The sequence below is a fragment of the Amblyomma mixtum genome, chromosome 1 (assembly GCF_055824585.1).
Source record: "Amblyomma mixtum isolate Tamu chromosome 1, ASM5582458v1, whole genome shotgun sequence".
NCBI lineage: Eukaryota > Metazoa > Arthropoda > Arachnida > Ixodida > Ixodidae > Amblyomma > Amblyomma mixtum.
The window spans coordinates 204920266-204935334 of NC_143012.1; positions in this window are offsets into that span (position 1 = coordinate 204920266).

Here is a 15069-nt window from a genome sequence, read left to right on the forward strand (position 1 = left end):
AATAATGCTTGACCTGGAAAAACCGACTCAAAGTGGAATAGCCTTCACCCACCGCCGCCAAAACTTGCATTAGATTTTCGTGCTTCCATTGAAAGGACCTCGCGTAGCCGTTTGTGACTTTTATTATTGTTCGTGTTTTTGACGTTCAGTAACAAAAGTGCCAATTCCATGTATGTGGGGCCGCACTTACCTTAGTTAGCGAATTCCTCTAATGGTTACATCAAGATGCCTGTAATTTTTTAGTCTGTTTATGTTGTTTATTGTTCTATTTAATCATCGGGAAGCTGTTTTGGAAACAGCTTGGAGACTGAAACTTTATGTATCAGAATAATGACAAACGCTGCTGCAAGGCTGTTGACACTGAGGTTGTGATCTTCCCATGTTTACGCTTATCGAAGCCGAGAATACCCGAAACGAACTCATACAACAACTTGCTTGGATTTTGGGTGTCGCCTAACGTGGACTCTTTGCCGTTCTTGCGTCATTGAAATTTAGTTTTGGCGCACAACAGCTGTAAGCACCTCGCACTGTCTGAGTGTTGCTGTATGCATTAAGTGCCAGCACTAGGTGGAAAAAGGGGAAGTATTTTACAAAGTGTTGCGTAACGCTCCCTCTAGTTTGTTTCCGCTCATGGAGTTCTTTATTGCTGCTTTTGAATTGATTTGAAAACTGCCCTGTACTGTACTTTGCGGCCTGCAGCTAATGTACAATGTGTAGCGCGCGCATGATTGCTGAGTTGCAGTGTGCTCTCAACTGGGCCGATAAGTAGCAATACATCGCCTACTCTAAGTGTTACGTGAGAAGCGAAACGTGCCTCAGTGGGCAGAGAACGCCGCTGTTCATTGGAGACGTCCTGAGATCTGAGATTCATGCCTTTCTTAACGATTATTTTCCAAATTTCTGCATATGTCTACATATGGCGCTAAATGAGAAATGATCATTAATTTATCCAAAACTGCTTTCATGAAAATCTTGAGGCGCACATCTAATTTGTTCCCACATTCATTCTCAGACTGTCTCTTATAAAGAGTTTTGAAATAGAAATCACGCCAAATATATCAATGTATAGACACATCGAAGGCATTCTAACAAAGCCCCCAGAGACTCGGTTTAGCACTGCACTTTGCTTGTTATCCCCTGGATACCCAAGTTACCTAGAAAACTCTGATTCGCACGGACTTAGATTACGGTTGTGCGGTTTGGAGTCCCATAAAGTTCATTTACGGAAAAAGCTAATCGTTCCAGAACAAGGCCGGTATTTGCGTATTTAACCGATACGACGAATTTTTTGCCTACTTCTCATGTGTCTGATTTGGCGCTCGCTCTATTTTCCTCGCATCGTCGTACTGAATGTTGAAAGTTTTTGCCTACGTTATACCTGCTTGATTTGAGTCGCGTGGAAACTGTCCAGATCTAATACATCATTTGACCAGCTGCCACGCAGTATATATTTCACCTTTTACTCCTTGTATTGACATGTTCGAATAGTTTTTTTTTTGCGCACTATAAAAATTTTAAACCTTCTTCCCGGGCTTGCTTGTGCTCTGCCTTTGAAATAATTTTTAGATTCCGCGATCTGTAGCTGATGTGTTCTCACTCTGCGCTACCCTGAGCTTTCAGGGTATCTCACAGGCTTGCTGATTGTTCCACATCTTTTAGAGCTGTTCTTTTATTCTTCTGCTGCCATATTGAAATGCGAGACGGGCGTATGTGATCAAAATACTGAAGTTTGTCACGTCACCGACATCACGTCATCGGCGTTGGGTGCCCGTGCGGCTGTAGGTATGATATCTGTGATTTTGCGGGCTAAATGGAGCCTCAACGGGCTATACAACGGTCAGAGGAGGTGCTCCCTTCGCTGGCTGTTGCCTTTGCTTTTACCATGCCTTTGTCCCTGGTGCATGAACGTCTTTACGTGTAGATGTAATCGCATGGAGATGCTGCAATCAGGAGCTGTGCTGGAACGAGTGAGTCGCCTTAAACTTTACAGGAATAGAAGAAAAAAATTGGCAGAGGCTTAGCTTCGTTAAGCCCGGAAGGTTGCGAAAGCAAATTACGAGCTACTTTAGCTACTAAAGTAGTGAAAGGCAAAAGCCTGAGTGCTGCACGCAACGCCGGAATTAGCTTTAAGTGCTATTGAGGTGTCCATTAAACCACAGAGTTGGTAAGGCGCCTTTCCTTTCCTTCAAATCAACGCAGTCTACAGCGCTGTCTATGTCAGAGGGCACATTTTATAATTCCCTAAGTGTCTTCAGTAGTTTTTTGGACCAGATGGCACCCGGGTACTCTCTTCAATGTCCATCACGGCAGGCCTTGAGAGCTATTCTCGGCATGTATACAGAGTGCACTGCCAAAGGTGCGCTGTCTACTTCCAGAGGAGACTTGCCGTTGCCGTAGCTACGCCGGACGAGAGAGTCGACGTTCCAATCCACCTAGGCTGGCAGGGAGCTGAGGCATAACATCGTGCAAGACCAGGCCTGTCTGTGCCAAAGGCTGCAATCAACACTTTGCAAGGAGAATGGGGCAGCAAGGGCGACACGCACTAAAATGCACCAATATTCGTACATGCACCTCCCAAGCGTACCCTCAAACGGAGAACATCACCTCAAACTTATATAGCCAGCCGTTAACGGTGCCGTAAGTAATAGTGGCGGATAGGTAACGCACAGTTTTCTCATTAATTTTTTTGGGCTGCGCATGCGATCTATAGCAGGAATCCTCACATATATTTAACTGGAAATTCGACGTCGTGTTGAAAAAACATCATTACTGCACGAAAAGTGGGAGAATTTCCGAGCCACAACGCTTGAAGATGTTTTTGGTTATGATCTGAAGTGCTTAGTAAATAATAATTTGTATTTGTTCTCCAGTAACTGCTTGATCATTAAAATAACATCATCGAACACAGCGTTAGCATAATGTTCATATAGACTCCGAAGAGTGGAAAGTTGGGCTTGTCGGTTTACAATCATATTGGTAACATCGCTAGCATAGGACGGAGCGAGAACACAACACAGGCGCTGACTAGCAATTGGCGTTTATTTCAGAAATGCAGACATACATACACACCGCAACCCCGCAATCAAGATAAACAGATCCAACTTGCTGCTCGAAAAGATGGCGAGGGAAAAGGCACGGGCTCAGCTCACGACAAGAGAAACTTAACCAGAGACGAACCGGCAATAAGGTGAACGGGGGTAACAAAGGGGAACCGGATGAAAACAAACACGGAAAAACAATAACAAGGGCAACATTTTTTTTTTTCAACTGCTGCGGGCGTGTGTCAAGGATGTAGTGAAAGTGGCGAGTTGAAAGGCAAGTGCTCTTTTCGAAAGGAAGAAAAGGGGCGATCAAACGGCAACAGAAAAAGGGGGATGAACTGGTGAAAACAAACAGCAAACAGGAACACCACCAACAGGGGTTAACTAAGGCACATCGGGGAGGTAGCTGGCCAGTATTAGGATTTGTGCCCAAAAGCGGTTTCTTTTGAAAGTATTTGATAGACGGTGCACTGACACAAGTGTGATCTTTTTTATTGGCGATAAAAGCTGCCCAGATTTCTCGAGCCTGCTGGCTGAAATATTTCTTGATGATGCGGATTTTGTCAAGCAGGGGAGAGCATTTGCATTTTGGGCGGTGAATGACTAAGTTGGATTCCGCAGTGGCATTTTGAGTATTTGAGAATTAGCGTGCTCGCGCAAACTGTCATTAATACATCATCCAGTTTGCCCTACCTAGGAACTGCCACACGAAAGCGGAATTCCGTACACAGCGTTTTTTGCTGATCTCAAACCAACAAAAAGATCGTAAACCAACACAATGATCTTGAACCAACAAGCCCAACTCTCCGCTCTTCTGAGTTTCATTTCTTTCCGACGTAGAGTGGGACCGTGCGGTGGTCCAGGGACTCAAGGGGGGTCTAACACACTTGCCATAATAAAGTATTTCTCTCTCTCTACATCGGGCCCTTTCGCTTCTATCGTTCTTTATGCTCTCCGCAATCCTTTTCTGTGTACCGCGATGCTTGTGTCGGCCTCATGCCGTGCTCGGCTCCTCATGTTTGCCATCAAGAATGACTTCCTTCCCCCTGCTGTGGCCCTTCTCGTAGGCCCGTTCCAACCTTCACGCGGACATGGGCTGCGCCTGTGCCGCATCCTGCGGTGGGAGGCTTGGCGACAGGTACGGCTTTTCCAAGAAAGTCTGTTCATCGCCTGCGACCAAGTCTGCCAGCCGGCAGGACACCGCCGTAGGTTGCACCAACAACTTCAAATCGCCGACCGCATTACCGAGTTCACCTGGCAAAGGTTCCTTTCGCTCCATTCGCTGCCAAGAAAACGTGCGGCACCGCCCGCCCGCCAAGAGGTTCGCCAGATAGGAGGCATCACACTGCCCTCGGATGTCCTGAACAACCTCGAGCGAGGGCCGAAATTCTGCACCCAACCAAAGGTTGATAAGACAGAAATGCTCGCCCTGATGCGATGCACTGCCTCAAAGGCGAGGACGAAGCCCGAAGCTGACCGATGCATTCTGGAAGGCGTGGAATCACTGCCCTTCCGTTACACGTGTGGACCACGCATTGACGTTCCGGGGACAGTGGCTTCACTAAACGCTGCAGGCATAAAGCTTTTGCTGTCTGATAAAAGGAAGGTGGATTTGCGGTCTTGAGTTCGGAGGACTACAGCTACAAGGAGAAAGAAGCTATGCTTAGCAAAAGCAAAGCAAAAGAGGCACTCCTGCGTCATAATGTTTATTACGAGCTCCTCAGCCCGAATTACGTTGGACGTACGCGTCTACTCCCACAAGCTGTTAAAAAACGTGTACAGTAGGGTAGGAAGACTGAGCAGAAAATTGGACGGACGATCACACAATTTGATGCTGCCAGCCTGCGTAAGCATCTGATGATGTAGTCGGAATGCTTTTATGATGAAATCTTTTCGAAATGATGCTTCTTGTTGGCGCTGGCGCTTAACACATTGTTCCGCTAGCCAGGCTGGCTTTACTACATCTCCATGCTGGTCCTTCGATCTGTGTAGCCTCACGCTGTCCTTGCTATGTTTGCTAAAAACGCTTTGTGGTTCTCGAACCATGCCAACGCGGCACCACCCTAAAAGCAATCAGAACTGGCCAGCTTAATGGTGGCATCTCAGAGGTTGCATTTGCTCACCCGCTGGCAATGGATGAGCCACTCATCCATGTCTTCCCTTGCCAGTCCAGAAAAGGTCGGCGGTTAACGGTATTGCTCCCATGTGGGCGTTGCCGAACTTGGCTGTCGTGCGTAGCCTTTTTGGTTCATTTTTACGGGCAACACTTCCAGTCCGGCACGTCGACGGCTACAGCGAAGTCGAGATGCTTCTGTGGTGATCTTCCCAGCACCTCCACCACAACTGCTACGTACTCAACACGTACTGAAGCGTTTATTTAAAACGTTCTGTAATGCGGAGAGAGAGCTCAGTAAGGCGAGGTCGAGTAGCTTCTTCTACCTGTGCGCTACTCATCCCCTCTGCTTTGTTGTCGACACAAAGCGCGCGACAATATTAAGAAAGCCACTCAACATTAAACTCCAGAAAAGTATACCACCGTCGGAAAATGGGGAACGGTTTCTCCAATATCCACTGTAAAAAATTACAATTAAATTCTTTATTCGTGACGGCAGCAGAAGGTCATAAAATAAAAAAAAGACGGATGAGAGGAGAAAACATACCACTTACGTTTTTTTTTGTCGCCACCTGATTTGTGCTCTAAATCATGAACAATCCATTGCTGGCTTTTTAGGAAAACGATGCCACTCACACAGCACAGTCGTCTAAGCTGTTCATTGTTTTTGAAATTGCAATTTCCTTGCCACACGTTTTCACGTGGGCACTGAGTTGAACACTTCGGAAGAGGAGTTTTGTCGGCGGACTGCTTCAAGCACCAGGAGCTTGCTCTCTTCGCGCGTTTTGCCTGAGGCATCGGACACTGCATCGATGAGCGAGTCACACGCGGAGAGTAGTTCAAGAGCTCCCACTGACCGAGAATCCACTGCCGTGCCCAGCACGTACTCCACGGCGCGATTCAGAAAAGACCGATTCCGGTTCAGGACGCTTTGGAGAGGTCGCATATCGTCCCGCAGAGTGAAGAGTTTGAATTCTAATGTCAAAAACACAAAATTGTCCTCTAGAGCACGCGTCAGCAAACCGACAGACTTGCTGCCCAGACAGTATGCTGCGAACTTGAGGCAGTGCAGGGTTCGGTTCGCACGAAAAATAGCCTGAAGAGCCTTGACGTCAGGGGTGCTGGAGAGGTCTTGGTGGATCTCCACGTCGCAGACACTTTTGTTGCGGGCGAGGCCGCTGAGGACGGCAGTGACGAAGGTGTCCGAGCGGAGTGTCGGAATTACGAAGAGCTTCTTCAAAGAATTTGTAGCCTCCAAAAAGGACACAACCGCAGCAGCAGAGCTCACCGACTCAACGCGCCTAGGGCACAGGATGGTGAGTTCTGTCAGCGAGTCACACATCGTCCGAGCCGCGGAGAACCACTCCACGATTGCAGAGGAACCGGCGTCAGCTGTCCACCCAACACACAGTCGAGAGAACTCGTCGTCTTCTCGCAGACGCTGGGCGCAGCCTTCGAGTCCATATGTGTTCCACGTCACATGGAGACGAGCATGTACATTCCCTGCCGGAGGCCATGCGGGCTGCCATTGTTCAGAAACGTGAACTCTGCCGAGGCGTACAGACTCAAGACTGCTGTTTACAGCCAGGCAATCGACGAAGTTCTGCACCAGTGCTTCGCCAGTCATTCGGTTATCGGAGATGTCGAAACGCATCAGTGATGAGTTTTGAATGAAGGCATTAGCCAGTGCACGACCTCCGGTATTGCCGATCCGGTTGCTGGAGAGGTTGAGCTCCTGTAGCGTGTTGTTTTCCCGAAGAATGTCTGCGATTACCATAGCGAAGCTGTTCTTGAATCTCGTGTTGGTAATCTTGAGACAGCTGAGACCTCTGTTGGCCCGCAGTGCTTGAAGGCCGTCCCACACTGTCGAGAGGGATAGCGGGAGCCAACTAAAAGAAGCAAGGCACAGCTCCTTCAGAGTGCCGTTGTGTTCCAGGGAAGCGAGGATGATACCAACGGCAACCTCTTCCACAGGCACTATCGAGAGTTTCCGAAGTGTCTTGTTGCGCTTCAGCGCGGCAGCGAGGACTACCGCATTCGACTCCGAGAACTCTTTATAGCCAGCGATCTCTAACGAGCTCAAGTTCGTAGAAGCGGTTGAAGCCGAGAATAGTTTCTTCGCGACTGTGACCGACATTTCACTCCAGAGCACCAGGCGGCGCAAGTTACCCCCGCAAATTGCACTGGCGATGGCTTCCGCGAAATTCTGGTCTATTATGAGAGGTGTGACATCCAAACACACGAGTCCAAGCGATATTTTTCCTAAAGCATTAGCCAGAACACGGCACTCGCAAACTTGCCGCGAGGTTTCGCTAAAATCGAATGGGTCGGCTAGAACCTCCACGAGGCCCTTGTTAGCCACTAGTGCCTCCCTGAGCAAAGCTGGAAAGCACGATACGGGACTTGCACTGGCTCGCAGGACAAGGCGCCTGATGCAGTGGTGGTGTGTCAGCAGCCAGAAGATCAGGATGGCAGCTTCCATTATGGAGTTGTCGGAACGCGGGACGTCCACGTCAACGCTTCGGATGGCGCTTAACGTCAGGGCTCCTGGGGAGTGTTCTGTGAGCTGCATCGCCGCCTCGTACAAGGTTTTGTTCAGGACGGGCAAGTGCCTCGCTAAGCAGCAGCTTGTACGGCCACAAGGTCCCTTCAGGTTCAACCCACTGTGCTTTAACGTAGCCAGTAGCTTATTTATCCTGGCCCCAATCCGCCCAGAATCCAGACAACGGATTTTCCTTTCGATGCCTCCGTGATTGCTACACGCCGACTCCATGTCGTAGCCTTTCTGCAACGAGAAGCGCCCCAGACCCTTTATATTTCTCACTATATAGTGTCACAAAGGATATTGCGCATCTGTCTTTTTGGGAATTGCAATCTGCTGAACATTTAAAGAGAAAACAGAATGAGACTACAAGAACATTAGGCAAAGCCGTATTGTCGACGAGCGCACATCGTTTAGTAATTTCAGGATAACGCTCTCTGCAACCTACTCATGCTCTGTTAGCTTGGAGGACATGATTACATCTCCCTGCCCAAAATGTCCGGGTATGAGAGCACATGTACAGAGCGTATTCCATACTGGTTTGGTTTGGTTTATTAAGGTTTAACGTCCCAAAGCGACTCAGGGTATGAGAGACGCCGTAGTGAAGGGCTCCGGAAATTTCGACCACCTGGGGTTCTTTAACGTGCACTGACGTCGCACAGTACACGGCCCTAAAGAATCTCGCCTTCATCGAAATTCGGCCGCCGCGGCCGGGATCGAACCCGCGTCTGCGTATTCCATACTCATTTAACGCTGTCATTACCTGTATTCCCCTTCCACGCTGGAGTTTTTGGTTTCATTTAAGCTCGGCGGATTACCAACGAGCCCTATCCGTCCTTGCCCTCTTTTACACAGGGCAGAAATACTGGCCACGAAAAAAGCTCTTTTAGTTTCCGCAATGATAAGTGAAATGTGGCCTCCGCAATACAGCACAACAGGCAACTAATGCGCGCACCTCCGAACGGATACCATGGGGTCAAGATTATGTAGCCATTACTGGTGGGCGTCTCGTGAGCAACAGTAGGGAATGGGTAGGAAGCAAAGCTTTCTAACAAAACAAAATAACAGTGGCGTGCATGCAGTATATGGCAGGCACAATTTAATAGACTTAGGTGTGACATGCAGCTAATTAGAAAATACCTCGACCGTAAAAAAAAAGCAGGAAAAATTTTGAGAAGCAGTGATTCTTGTAAAGCACTTTTATAGTCACGGTTACAATATAACTTTTAGAAGAATATACTCAGAAAAAGCCCATTTTGAACATTCAACGGATATTCATGGTAGAACATAAACATTATTTGGTGATCTTAAACAATGATCATAATGACATTTAAAAGTCATCATTTGAATATTGTCTACTTGGAATGGTAACTAGGGTTTGTAGTAAAAAACATCACGCTACTTGTTAATCTTAAAGCATAATGTAGCGTTCGAAAGGAACAAATAATGCTACTTCAAAACACATATCAAATTTATAACATTATTTTAAGGTTCCGTGCTTCCTGGGGATAAGCAAGGCGAATCGAACGTGATTAAATGGCACTCTGTCGTCAGTGAAGGAAGCAGCTAAGAAGACAACGCAGTAAGTGTCACAAGGCAGCAAACATGAAACAAAAGATCGCAACAACCAACATGACACGAAAGATAACACGACACGCGGTTATATGAATTCAAAGCGCTGGCTTACTTGACATTCGAAAGAAATTCGTTCTTACGCGATGGAGAGGGGGGAATGCGCTACTTCTTCTCCGGTCTCACGCCAACCACGTTCAGTACGCGCAGCAACACGCTGGACGGTGAACACAACAAAGGGGCAGCGGCGCCGATGGCATCGTTACTGGAGACAGCGGGAAAATGGCAGCGAAATGACCGCTTCATCAGCCCAGAGGAAACGCTTCAAGAGCGTTGCAAGAGCAGCCGGCAACACGCGGACAGGCGCAGGAGCGGGGGGCAGCTACATAGCGGACGTGAAACGCGAGACGTAGCACTGAAACACCGCTAGCGTGCAGGCACGTGTCATTTTGGTTTTTCTGTTTGCCAACAGATGGCTCTGTTCGCCGCGCATCTCTCGGTCTATAAGAGATGGATCCATCCATCCATCTCTTATAGACCGTTTACAGCGCGCAGTTCTTTCTTTTGATACCAGATGGCGCCACAGGTGCGCTCGGAACACGGCGTCATTACTTGCTTTGTAAGTCGCCGGCGTATGCCTCGACGCAGCAGTGGAAATGTGAAAAGAGAAAATACATACTCTGTTGTGGATTGCAAGAATTGCGACAAACAGTGAAAGGGGCGGGATGCGATCGTTTGCGAGCTTCACGGAAAAAAACTGCACAAGGACGTACTGCCCCTGTTCGCGCCCGTTGGGCATCCACCCATTCCGAACAGGCAAACGCAACACACATGTTCGCCAGCGCAAGACAGCGAATATAGACCAGGTTTTTTTACCCTCGCACGCAGGCTGTGGGCGCGCTCCTACTTTCGACACCAGTCGCCATCTGTCGGCGCGCGCGGCCCGAGGGACTGCGGGCCGCGCCGGCGCCGCGCGTAGAACGCATGTTTACGTGTTCGCTTCTGCCGTTGCTGTGCTCCATCAGATAACCTATGAGGGTGTGTACTGTGCGTCACTACTCACATTTTCATTCTTCCAGACAGTACTGCGGTTATCTTGCGCGCAGTTACTCGTTAACGTGACATCCGAGGGTAGTCGACAAGGCAGTGTACGGACTGGAAACCGGCACTTCTAAGCAGATTTCTGCTCTGTCGTGTCGTTTGTTGTCACCTTTTACGTGCGATATCATCTATGATAATTTTATGCATCAGAATGTAGATCTATTGATTTGACTCAGTGGAGTAGTAACTGGATAGGCGAGCTGCAGACTGAAGGTTGTCCCGACGGAGCGCGTGTTTTCGATCACCAGTACGTGTTCGGCATCCTTGCGCTGAGCTTGCTCTTGTTCCCATTAAACACATTCCCTTGTAGCACAGTATGTTACTGCAACGTTGCAACAACATTGCCAATGTTGTACTATGTTGCGCTAACATTCTTCAACATTAGATAATGTTGCTGCAATGTTAACAAGCAACATGCTGATAACGTTGCCCTAAAGTGGTCTTTTCACATTGCAGCAATATTGTCAAATGATGAATAAATGTTGAACCACATACGATGGCATTGATATAACATTCATGCTATAGGTTAATTGTCTGCCCTCTCGGGCTATTTCTGAAGCCCAAATAGAAAAGCCGGTACCAGATCACTTCTACTCAACATGACAGTATTAATTTATTTATTTATTAATTTTTACTTCGAGGGCAAGTTTGCATGTGGTGTGTATGCAAATGTTGAGCAGTCCAAGTGTACTTGCACTCTGTGACACTAATGTAGAAAGATGTATTTTTATCTAAAATATTTTAATGAGCTGGAAGTACTTTGTTTTTCAATTAAACATGCAGACAAAATTAAAACTGCCGAAGAAATTTAGTTCTGGTTTCACTGACGCCCCGCAGTCTAATGGCCATGGAGATCACTATCACAAATCCAAATCCAAACCGCGGCCGCGCCGAGAGCCAATCCTGCGATGCGCGCTCACCGGAGAACATGCGTTGCGTGTCAGCGGCAGTCGTGGCAAGATATTCACGTTTTTTGTTCTTCTAGTACAGTTTTTCTTGCGGTCGCCGTGCCCGCGCTGCTGTGTTTCGTTGTGGTTTCACTGGAATTCAGCTGAAACAACAAAGGCTTGCCCAGAGGATGACCTCAATGGTGAGTGATTTCTAGACTTCCATTGTTGTGCTGTGACTTGTGTTGGTTCTTCGTGATAGTTTGATAAAGTGTTACATTCGTTGTATCATGAAGAGAATGAAGTGTTCGCTAAGCCAAGTGTCCATTCAGCAACGACGCCGAAGAACAGCAGAGGCTGTTCACGACGAACTAGAAAACTGTTTTGCTGTTGTTAGGCTTGATAATGGTCATGGCAGCAGATTGTACGCAACATGAGCAGAACAGTATCAAGATGCCTTTTGATCGCATAATATTATTTTATCCTCTTTATCAGCGCCAGGCGAGGACGCAGTTGAAAGCCGCAGTTCTCACTTGTCGGATTTTAGCACCGCTAGCAGCATCTATGACATAGAAAGGGCAACATAGGAGTTGTCGCGGATTTCTGACAGTAAGGAGTTGGTGGTTTATGAAGATAGGATGACATTTGAGTCTGGTGCCGCTACTCAATGTCTAGAGCACGACTTGCGCGTGTGGGTAATTAATAGCCTGCTTCTCACCTGCATTCCCTGCTTAAAGTGCTGAAGCCATACCACCCAGAGTTACCCACGGATGCTAGAAAATTACTAAAGACGCAGAGGCATACTGATCCAGCAGTGATGACCGATGGTCATTACCACTACTTTGGAATGTTTCGTTCTCTGGAAGAACATGTGCATGTTCCTTAACGTCTGCACTTTGTGCGAGGGCATTACACCAGTTCTCATGCATTCTACTGGAAGATAGCATAAATCCAGCGGCATTTTAAGCAAGGAACCAGAATTTATTCTTTCACTCGAAACTGACGCTGCTGCATTATACTAGTCTTTGCCCTCTCATTCCCAATCAGATGTATACCCTTATAACCAACATTATTGGGACTGTGCAGCGATTTGCGCCAAGGGTAAGAAAAGTGAAATATTCATTGGTATTCAATCATCCTTCATCATCGTCAGCCAGACTATACCCACTGCAGGGCGACAGCCTCTCCTATATTCCCCAAATTAGTTCTTTCATGTGCTAGCTGCCTCCACTTGACCCCTGCACCCATCATCAGTGTGTGATCTAGCTTATGTAGCCTAGGAAGAATCGGCCGTTAGCAACTTTGCCTTTCAAATTGTGCACAGCAGTGAGACTGAAAAAGACTATAGGCTGGGCCTGCCCTCTTCGCTCGGTTTACTTTGTTGGCCACCTGCCATGGCACAATTGAGGGAAGACAAAGGGAGTGATGTGCAACCACCTCCAGCCGGCTACGCCTTCATCTACAAACGCCCTTGTGGTTTTAAGCAATTGAATGGTCGTCCCCATGGATGACATGAGTATGTCCGCTTGTAAGGCAAGATTCAAGCGAGACAGCAGCACTGGCCATTGCTGTGAGGTGCGGGAATGGGAATTTTTGTTTGTAAATTATTTGCTTGCTTTGGAGGAATTTTAGGTGGCATGAATAGTCGATGTCTTTTATGTAATGAATGCATTTTTTAGCCACTTTCAGAACAGTTTGTTGCTCAGGCTGTTAAAATATGCTCGCGGTGCCAGGGAAGGGCATTTTTTTTCGCTATTTTGGTTTGAGCCAAGTGACTGGACATAAGTTCTTTAAACAGAGCTGTCCAATGTCTGTGTTCCTTGAGGAGTGTAGAAGATTTGTTATTAGACGTGTATGCTTATATTAGGAAATTTCTGTTTCTTTTTTTTTGCAGGGATGCAGCTTTGCTTGTGACATCATGAATTAGAAGAGACCATCATCGTGAGCAGCTGGAGGCTACCAGAAGACAAGCATATTTTAGACGTGCTAAATTGTTCAGGCAAATGTTGACAGTACTTTAAATTTGTAGTTTTCCAGTGCAACGGTGCATGACCAAAGAAGGGAAGAAGGATACCTGAAGAAAACAGCGCAGCAACAGGGACAAGAGAGAAGATGAGACAGGTGCTGACTATGAACTGAAGGTTTATTGAAAAGGAACGCATAAAATATACTCTCTTCACAACCAAGAGTGTGCATGAACTGCGCGAATAACACTGATAACCTGTCAACTTCAGTCATGGTGGTCAGGATACAATAGTTCACAATCATGAACAAGGACGGACAGTCGTTCATGACTGTGAACTGTTGAATCTTGACCACCATGACTGAAGTTGATAGCTTATCGGTGTTCTTCGTGCAGCTCATGTGCGCTCTTGGTTGTAAAGTGAGTATATTTTAAGTGTTCCTTTTCAATAAACCTTCAGTTGCTGGTCAGCACCTGTCCCATGTTCTCTCTTGTGCTTGTTGCTGCGCTGTTTTCTTCAAGTATGTACCAACTTGCCATTTTACTGAAGTTGGGAAGAAGGATAAAACACAGCGCTCACTGACAACTGGTTATTTAACGGCACAGACACTGCTTAAATGCCCTCAGACCAGCCCAGCAGGAAAAAAACAAACTTATCACACCTTTATCATAAAAACTATGAAAGAAACATCATATCTGCATTATATGATACAATTGAAGTATTGCTCGCACATTGTGAACCAGCTTTTTTAATATGATGCGTCTCTGTTGCTTCACATGTGGTTTGTGGTCTGCTTCTGCTAAGGATCTTCGCACTTGAAAATCTCTGTACAATCACTGCAGTGCTTGACAAGTTTGGAACCTGTCCTCATTCTTTAGATCTCTTGCATGCAGATTGCATTTACGGGCCTCTAGCATTTTGCCTCCATCGAAATGCAACCACCGCGGCCAGGATAGAACCCGTGTCTTAACAGGCCAGCAGCCGAGCACCATAACCACTGAACCACCGCGGTGGCTCATGTATCTGTGTGTGTGTGTTCCGTAGGGCTGGAAAACTATGCACTTAAATCAGTGATGTTAACCAGCTTAACAACTAACTCTGCTGTTCATAATACCTCTGCTCCTTGTTTCTGAATGGCCAACTAGGTTGAACTGCTACTTTGTTTATTTGTTGCAATTTTGCGCACAAAATGAATGTGTTATATTTGGGAAATACAAAGTCCAGGTGGTGCATGTTTTCAAGGTGTGCTGTTGTTGTGTAAATAGTTTACTCAAGTGTTTTGTATTTATAACATGCCCGTTGAGAGGTGTGTGCACGTTTTCATGCTATGGTAATGTGCCTAGTAACTGTTTAAAACATTAGCTCTGGTTCTTGTTCCCGAGTAGCTCACATGTGTACTGTTTTTTTTATTTCAAGAAATGCTTCGGCGCGGCAGACAAGGACAAAACGTAGAATAACACCACAGAGACAAGACAAGCTTCAAAGAGAAATTTTTGAAGCAGCAGTCATCCTTCGTTAGGGGACAAACACATGCGTGAGCAATCCATCAGTGACGCTTCTCAAGAGAGAATTAGAATTCCTATCAGAATGATTAGATTTGGGGCATGACGATGTACGCGTGTGCCACACGTGCCATGGGTGCTGATCATTTTTTGCCTAATGCTGTCTTCACTGCATGTTATCTTTTTTCTTTTGTCATTGATGAGCGCAAAGCATATATTCGTTGATGCGGGTTCCAATAAAATCAGTTGTTAGTTGGCGCTCTGTGGTGTTATTCTACGTTTTGTCTTTGTATCCCGCGCCGAAGCATTTCTTGAAATATGTATGACCAACTGGCCTACAAAACAAC